This window comes from Bos grunniens, chromosome 14, assembly GCF_055505025.1.
Source record: "Bos grunniens cultivar Pamir isolate PY7600 chromosome 14, Bosgru_T2T1.0, whole genome shotgun sequence".
Classification (NCBI taxonomy): domain Eukaryota; kingdom Metazoa; phylum Chordata; class Mammalia; order Artiodactyla; family Bovidae; genus Bos; species Bos grunniens.
Genome location: NC_141178.1, coordinates 54,374,130 through 54,383,792, shown reverse-complemented (window position 1 = coordinate 54,383,792; position 9,663 = coordinate 54,374,130).

Below are 9,663 nucleotides of genomic sequence, written 5' to 3'. Positions count from 1 at the left end.
CAGTATGGAGTAAACATTCTGGCTAAGTATTTCTCAAAGGAAATACTCGCTTATCATTTCAGAGTTACATAGTATGTAAATAGGAGAACTTCTGCAGTTGATTAGAATTCAAATGTTCTGACTCGACCTTTTAGCCCAAGTTAGTAGCTCTTCCAATGGATAATTGAATTAAGTAGGAAATAATATCAGTAATTGATCTTTTAAAACTTAGAATGTCTCTTTTTCTTATTTCCTTCCTATTTAAGAGTCATCTGTAACCTTTGCTGGATTGAAGGTCTACCTATGTTCCCTGTTCAAATATTCATGATAAATAAATAAGCCTGTAACTTAAGGATATTATGCCCAAAAGTAGAACTGATAAAGGGAATCACTGCTCACACAACTGCATAGTGTGAAATGCAGAAAGGGAGTGAATGTATCTGAAATATTAGAAGAATGTATTTATAAGTAAATAATTCGTCAAAAAACCATTCTCAAAAAATTCACAATTTGTGGGCAGCATTTATCTTTTCATCCTGAAAAACCTTAATTTCTTTATTGTGAGCTAAGTGGAAAAAGGTGACTCGTGAACTTCCACATGTTCAAGCTGGTTTTAGAAAAGGCAGAGGAACCAGAGATCAAATTGCCAACATCTGCTGGATCATGGAAATAGCAAAAGAGTTCCAGAGAAACATCTAGTTCTGCTTTATTGACTATGCCAAAGCCTTTGACAGTGTGGATCACAATAAACTGGGGAAAATTCTGAAAGAGATGGGAATACCAGAACACCTGATCTGCCTCTTGAGAAACCTATATGCAAGTCAGGAAGCAACAGTTAGAACTGGACATGGAACAACAGACTGGTTCCAAATAGGAAAAGGAGTAAGTCAAGGCTGTATATTGTCACCCTGCTTATTTAACTTATATGCAGAGTACCTCTTGAGAAACACTGGGCTGGAAGAAGCACAAACTGGAATCAAGATTGCTGGAAGAAATATCAATAACCTCAGATGTGCAGATGACACCACCCTTATGGCAGAAAGTGAAGAGGAACTCAAAAGCCTCTTGATGAAAGTGAAAGTGGAGAGTGAAAAAGTTGGCTTAAAGCTCAACATTCAGAAAACGAAGATCATGGCATCTGGTCCCATCACATCATGGGAAATAGATGGGGAAACAATGGAAACAATGTCAGACTTTATTTTGGGGGGCTCCAAAATCACTGCAGATGGTGACTTCAGCCATGAAATTAAAAGACATTTACTCCTTGGAAGGAAAGTTATGACCAACCTAGACAGCATATTCAAAAGCAGAGACATTACTTTGCCAACAAAGGTCCCGTCTAGTCAAGGCTATGGTTTTTCCGGTAGTCATGTATGGATGTGAGAGTTGGACTGTGAAGAAAGCTGAGCACCGAAGAATTGATGCTTTTGAACTGTGGTGTTGGAGAAGACTCTTGAGAGTCCCTTGGACTGCAAGGAGATCCAACCAGTCCATTCTAAAGGAGATTGGTCCTGGGTGTTCTTTGGAAGGACTGATGCTAAAGCTGAAACTCCAGTACTTTGGCCACCTCATGCGAAGAGTTGACTCATTGGAAAAGACTTTGATGCTGGGAGGGATTGGGGGCAGGAGGAGAAGGGGACGACAGAGAATGAGATGGCTGGATGGCATCACTGACTCAATGGACGTGAGTTTGGGTGAACTCCGGGAGTTGGTGATGGACACGGAGGCCTGGCGTGCTGCGATTTATGGGGTCACAAAGAGTCGGACACGACTGAGCGACTGAACTGCACTGAACTGAAGTGAAAAAAAAAAAAACTCCATTACTCGAAGGTAGGTACATCTTCTTAAATATGGATATTTGTAGAGAAGTTTGGTGCCAAGTGATACATAAATCATCTTTCATGGAGTTGCAGGCATATAAAGAGCAAGAAATACATGAGATACTGAAATATTCAAAGAATTCCAAATATGTTTTGGCCTGAATCTGATAACTAAATTAAGTAAAAAGAAGAAGGAGAAATAAGAAGAAAAGAAAGGAAGGAGTAAAGAAGAAAAGAAAGAGAAAGATGAGAGGAGGGAGGAAGATGGAGGGAAGAATTCAAATCTGAAATTCTACCTAATTTGGATTTGGACGCATCAGTCCTTAACTTGGGGTTATTGTTCTTGTTTCTTTGATTGACTGAAAACTTGGACCATTTTCCATTTAGCACACACTTTTCCTTTGCTCTCTAGAATTAAGTTATTTTTACAACAGTTTGAAGAAACCAATTATCTAGTTATTCTCATAGAATTGCTTTGGCAGTCAACCTTGCCAGTCTGTATTTGTTAGGATTAGGGTTACCTACGGAGAAGGCAATGGCACCCCACTCCAGTACTCTTGCCTGGAAAATCCCATGGACGGAGGAGCCTGGTAGGCTGCAGTCCATGGGGTCTCGAAGAGTCAGACACGACTGGGCGACTTCACTTTCACTTTTCACTTTTATGCATTGGAGAAGGAAATGGCAACCCACTCCATTGTTCTTGCCTGGAGAATCCCAGGGACAGGGGAGCCTGGTGGGCTACTGTCTATGGGGTCGCACAGTCGGACACGACTGAAGTGGCTTAGCAGCAGCAGCAGCAGCAGGGTTACCTAGGGCTTCCCAGGTGGCTCGATGGTAAAGAATCTGCATGCAGTGCAGGAAACCTGGGTTTGATCCCTGGGTTGGGAAGATCCCCTGGAGAAGGGAATGGCTACCCACTCCAGTATTCTTGCCTGGAGAATCCCATGGACAGAGGAGCCTGGAGGGCTATGGTCCATGAGGTCACAAAGAGTCGGACACAACTAAGCAACTAAAGAGCAGCAGCAGCACTGTTACCTACAAATGACAGAAAAGAAAACTGGCAGTGACTTCAATAAGATCCAGGTCTATATCTCTTCATATTTCAAAATCCTGGAGATAGTCAGCGAAGACCTGGACTTGGGTTCCCTAGAGACAGGGACCCAGGCTCCTCCTCTCTCATTGCTTCAGTATGTCTCCTGCCATTCTCAAGATCATAACATGATTCTAGATGGCTGCCAAAGTTCCAACCATTGTTTTTGTACTCCAGCTAAAAAGGGGACAGAGAATGGTGCTTCTTTCACTTAAGGATGCGTCTCACATGTTGCACACACTACTTGGTTCATCCCAAGTTCATCTGCAAGGAAAGCTAGAAATTGTAGTCTTAATCAGCCGTGGCCTTGTGCTCATCTAAAATTTAGGGGTTTGATTTCTTAGTAACAAAGGGAAATGTATACTGAAGAATGTTTAGCAGTCTCTGACACACAGTTCAGACTAGTGGGCATGGTTTTTTTGGAAGAATATTTTCACTTACTTTGATTACAATGCATTATTTAAAAAATACATATATTCTTCAATACTGTGAGAAATTATCAACTCTGTGAAATGAGAATTCTACCTCATCTTTCTGCCTTTCTTCTTAGAAATAAAATAATAAACCTATGACACAAGATCCTTCTATGTTTCCCATAATTCTGCAGAATATATTTTAACTTTCCTTCTCTGGAAATTAAATTGCAATCTAATGTATTGCTTGGTTTTCATTGTTCTGCTACAAACATACGTTAATTCTTCTATGATCATAACTCTTCTTGTGGCAGCGCCTTTTCTCCTGATTTGATTGGGTGTGCCATTATTTTCTTTTCATTCAATTCACCAAGTATGTAATGGACATTGGTGATTAGGGAGATGGGGAAGGACATTCAAGTGAAAAATATATGACCCTTCCTTTTCTGTTATTTTCTCTCAGTAAAAGTTGGGCTTGCGTTTCCTTTCAACCTCTAAGAACATAATATTGGCTAGAGACGAATGGGTACAGTCATCCTTCTGTATCCATGAGAAACTGGTTCCAGGAGCCCTCACAGAAACCAAAATCCTCCAAGCTCAAGTCCCTTAAATAAGGTGACACAAACAGTAAAAACAGTCACCCCCCTCCCCGTTCCTGCACCCATATTCCAGACGGGCAGATGTGGAAACCCGTGGAGACAAAGGGTGTATTTTAAACTACTTGGTAGTCTGTTTCTCTAAGGATACATACAGTTGAGGGAAATCCTAAACTGTTTTTGTAATTAGATTTTATCATATGTTCCTCCAAGACTCTGTGAGTCAGTGAGTGTGTGTGTGTGTATGAGTGACAGAGAAACAGAGAGAAACCTTCCAGGTACCACTCATTAAACAATATTCCTCAAAATGATTTCTGTTGCTGAAAAGTGTTAGTTATAGTCCCTCATACCTTGTACCTGCAAAGCTGGCTGCTGACACTGATCACCAAGATAAGATTGGTCCACTTTTCCATGCTGAACACACACATACACACACCAACTTCACTGAGCACGTCCTTTTTTAAATAATGTACATGTGGGCCATGTTCCTGAAGGATAAATAGTATAAAATTGTTTTAGGGATTGAGAGCTAAAAGAAGAAAGATGCCTGAGATGTATATTCTTTTCTCTGCAAGATCAGGCTGTTGCCTTGAAAGGACCTCAGCCATTGGTTTGCTCAGTTCAGGGATGAGGAGACAGATGGAGGCTGGTATCTGCCGAGGCTTGCCCCTCCTCCTACCCAGTCTGCTAGACAAGCTGTCGGTCCAGCCTTCTTTTCTTTCCATTGGGTGGTCATTGGCTATCATGAGTCTGGACTGAACCATCCCTTGGCTGTTGATGGAAATCTTATGATTTTTTTCATCTGGGCTCTGGCTGATGGCTCCTCCCACTCCACGTTTCCTCTGCCTGTATCTGAGCATCAGCGAGTCCCAACCAGTGGCCTTGCCTCTTGTCACTTTGTCTTCACAGGACCAAAAAACATCTCAGACCTCAGACAGCTGCTCTTCACTTCCCAAAAGACAGAACTGCTCTGTCCTGCCTCCCTTCTTCTTTCTTTATTCTAAAGAAATATGATTCTATCTGCCCCAGTCGAGCCTTCTCCTGCCTTTTTTGTCAACCGACAGAGAGTTTCCTTTCAACTACAGTACCAGATATCAGGCTCTTCTCAAGACTTTCATTCTTGAGGAAGTGGTTTTGTAAGTAATTGCTTCAGGTCACTTTTTAACTGCTTCATACGGTTTCCTTTCTTTTAAACCTCTTTAAAAAAAAAAAAAAAAAGAGGGGAGGGAATTGTTCTTCTGGTGTCTTAACTCTCTTTTAAACCTAAACTAGCAGTCAGTGAATGCACTCCTAACAGAACAGTTTTCTTGGGTCTCCTGTGTAAAATGAAACTAAGAGCCTTGTCATTGAAGTCAGTACACTACAGCACTCAGATCATGGTGGTACAAATAGAATATTCTACATGTGAATGGTAATCAGCTTCTGCTTCCCTCGTCATAACTTGCCTTGTGTTGAGCAGACTTTTCTTTGCATTGTCCAGGGTATTTATTATTCTAAACTGTCACATTTAACCCATGTATTCAACCAATGCCTAGAACTATTTATTTAGGTTTTTCTATGGGTTTTCATTTTTGTCATCACTCTAAGTAACAAAATTTCTTTCCTGTGCTACATATTTTAAAGCAAAATATAATATATAGAGCACCAGGTTAAGTAACTTTAGACATTAGAATCTGGGGCAAGTCATATGGCACGCTTGTTTTTATAGGGCAAGCAAAACTCATTAATTTCACTTTATTTATTATTTTTAAACCACTTGTTTAATGTGGTGAGTTAAGGGGGAAAAAAGATTGATCTTTGGGTTTTTTTAACATCACAAAGAAGAGCCATTGATTACTCAAATATCCAAAGTTCACCCAGAAATCGAAATCTCTTTGCCCTCTGGAAAGTTCTTTCTGTGCTGTCAGGCTTACAAGGATTTGGCTCTGAAGTCTCTGAGCCTGAGTCACATTGGTCCCATCAATCTTTGTCAAGAAGGAAGTTTCAGGGGAGGGTCGAGAAGGGGGTCTTCCGATCCTGTTTTATTCTTTCCTCTTTTGCTTCAGGGCCCATGGCTGACGACTCTCCTTGAATAATATAAATTCTGCCTGATCTTCACATGTCCATATCTGTAAATATGGGGCCACAAGATAATTAAAGCCTCTTAAGAAAGTGGAGAGCTTTCATTAAAGTTCCCCTGCAAATCTAAGACACCACATGATGGATGCTTAGGGTAGCACAGGATATTCTTAGCATCCATGACAACTGTAATAAGGTTACGTTCTTATGTTCTCATAAAGACATAGCTACTCCAGTTTCCTCCTATATAACTCAAAGGGAATTTGGGCATTAGCACTTCAAAATACTTCTAAGTCCTTAGGGGAATATTTGAAGTGAAAAGTACTAATTTTCTAAAGCAAAAATACATTTTATTCTCTTTCATAATAACAAAGTTATTGCTCATCTCCTGATAGAAATGTATAGGTGAGAACTGCTGCTGAGACCATCCCAATCTGAAAACACTTAAGGAATTTCTGCCTTTATAGGTAAAAAGGCAAGAAAACATTGTCTTCTCAATTGTGCTTTCCTTTCAGATTTTTCTGAGACTCCTTTATATGAGACAAGAACTCTGCTACCTGGCAACCTCTGCCCACAGCAGAACTGAGAACCAAGAAACAAACAGAAACAGTCTTTGACTACCCCAATAAATGTTACAAAACCCACATTCTGAAACTCCTGAGTTTTTCCCATGGAAAAGCTCTTCAACCCTCTTTTTTAATACTATTGAGTCAATTTACACACAATTTTAATTATTTTAATGACATTTTCATGTCATGACATTTCATGTATTTTTCAAGTAAAAATTAAAAATTAAACATGGGTATTGTATCCAATTAGAGAAGGCAATGGTAACCCACTCCAGTACTCTTGCCTGGAAAATCCCACGGACGGAGGAGCCTGGTGGGCTGCAGTCCATGGGGTCGCTGAGAGTCAGACACGACTGAGCGACTTCACTTTCACTTTTCACTTTCATGCACTGGAGAAGGAAATGGCAACCCACTCCAGTGTTCTTGCCTGGAGAATCCCAGGGACCGGGGAGCCTGGTGGGCTGCCATCTCTGGAGTTGCACAGAGTCGGACATGACTGAAGCAACTTGGCAGCAGCAGCAGCAGCAGCATTGTATACAATATGCAAAAATACAATAATTTAACATATTCTCCCAAACTAAAAGAACAGAGGTAGAGAACTAATATAAAAAATTCTACAGCACCGTTGTCTGGAGACATTTAAGGTAAGAATGAATGCACTTAGTAGAGTCTGTGGGTAACAATGTATTGCTTCAAAGAATAGCATTTTGTTCATACAGTGATAAATCCAGATTATCAATAAAAACATTTATTGCAAATTAGGAACCCCTTAGTCAAGATACTGTCCTTTCATTTGTCCTAAAATTATAGTATTGATTTTTGCTTATTTACTTTGTCATCTACCAGAAAAATTTTCAAATAACCACACAGATCTTTAATGTCCTTAATTTGAATGGAAACACTTTAAAATGTGGCACTGCTGTGCTCCATATAACCTGCACAACTTTATACATTGGCCCTGTGGTGAACAAGTTCTTCTTAAATAATTGGGTACATAAATTTTATTTCAAAAAACTCACCATCCAAAATGGGTAAAATAAAAACACTTGGGTATTCAGAAGGTTAAAGTCTCAGTAACATCAAAGATATCCCCTGAATATTCTGAATAGGAGCCATGTTCTAATAAGATCCTCTCTCTGGGGAAAAAAATGAAGAGATTTTCAAGATTGTGGTTCTTGGTATTAGTTCTCTGGCATTCTCCCCTTCAATAAATTTTCCTCCATCTTGTGGTTCCCAAAATATCTCTTCTACTAGGTAGGATGGCCTGATATTTTCAGTTGCAAGGATAGCAAAGTCCTGGAGATGTTTCACAGACAAGGTAAGCTTTTGCAGAAAGCATGAGTGTAGCAGGCTTTTTCCATGGGAGGGGTTACCCTCCTTCTCCGTTCACCAAAACAAACTTCTTCCTGGTGCATCCTTGGCCTGTCAGAGCTCTTCTTTCTGATAACAGCAGCATATAGCAAACTGGGATGTGTTGTTACTTCTTCATTCATGAAAAGTCTGATATGCACTTTGGTGTATAAAGTTGACAATATCTAGAAGATACTCCTGCTCTTGAAGTTTCTCTTTGGGTAGGGACCATCCTAGCATTTGGTACACCAGCTCCTCTGGAGAGACAGGATTAGATGACCTCCTTGAAGCCATACCAGCATCCCCTGGTGTTTAGCTATAGCTGCTGCTTCTTTTTCAAAACACACGTCTTAGCACCTGCTGCGTGTGATGGTCTGGGTGGACACTAGAGAGATGAAGGAAGATCATAACAGGGTTTGCCCACAGGGAGCTCACAGTCAAGAGTATGAAGAAGAGTACTAACCTCACAGCCCTGAACCAACGCCTGCTCGTGCTCTGCACAAGCCAGACCCTCGCGAGGTGGGGGGACTGGGGCTTTGCTTCCTCCAGATTCCAGGTCCCAGCTCACAACCTCACTGTTTCTCCCTATGACTCAGCAAAGGCTCAGCATCTACTTTGCACAAGAAGCTGGAGTAGTAACAAAAACATCTTTGCCTTGAGAAGTTTACAGAAGAAATCCCAATAGCTTTCAGGTAGCTGGTAACTTGCTTTCCTGGGGTCCAGCCTCTAAAAAGGATACCTGTCCACACTATAATACCGAGGTTTCACTAGCTCAGAGGCTGCCCCATCCATCTGGGCCAACCTGTGCCATCTTTTCTGTTGTGACTCTGGATGAAAAGAGCAAAATGGACCAAATGAGCCCCCTACCACTCACGACCTGAGTCACAAATGCCAGGACTGCTGTCACCCCCTCAGACAAACCAAAGCCAGTCTGAAGGGCCTCTGAATTCACATCAAAGCTCCTCACAATCAAAAGCAATCACAGTCGCTACTCACTCAAGTGATTTTCTTGCTTCATCTCTGATCATCCGGGGGTGGTAGCATAGGGTTTCTAGTTTGATAGATCACTGTTTAAATAAAATGCAGAGCAGGCAAGTAAGGGGACAGTAAAGGAGAAAATGCAAGGCTGAAAGCATAGTTGCAGAAATGACACGACATGTAATTATTTCTTTAGTATTATTTCTAACTAACTCAATATTATATTTATTGAAAGCGGCAGAGCAGTATTGAAATGGTGAGAATGCCTCTACGTCTCTTTATCGCTGTAACTAACAGAATTCAAGTTAGTCTGTCCTCACATTGGTAACATCAACTCTGCCATCTTATGGAAAATATGGGAAGTACTTAAAGCATTTTGCTCCATTTCAAAGGCAAGGATCTGCTGGTAAGAGGACATAAGGACATGGCCTATGTATTTCTACATGTTTTTAACCTATCAGATTTTTTAAAAACATCATTTAAAAAAAAACTTTGCCACCAATGTGTATCTCAGTCTCAACACTTCAACTTCGTGTATAAATATGGGATAATATTTTGTACCAGTATGAATTTCTACTGCCCCCTAACACTGTGTAGTGACTTCATTGTATATTAACTTCTTTTCTACAGATCTCTGAGCTACCAGGTAAATCAATGAAAAAAGTCAAATTCTGTTAGGAATCATCCTATATGATGTTGGTAGCCTGTGAAAAATGAATGTCTTTTTTCTTATACAAACTATTAACAAGACTTGTTTTCACAATTCCTTTTTACATTTCTGTGCATATAATACCTGTATATTATACTCAT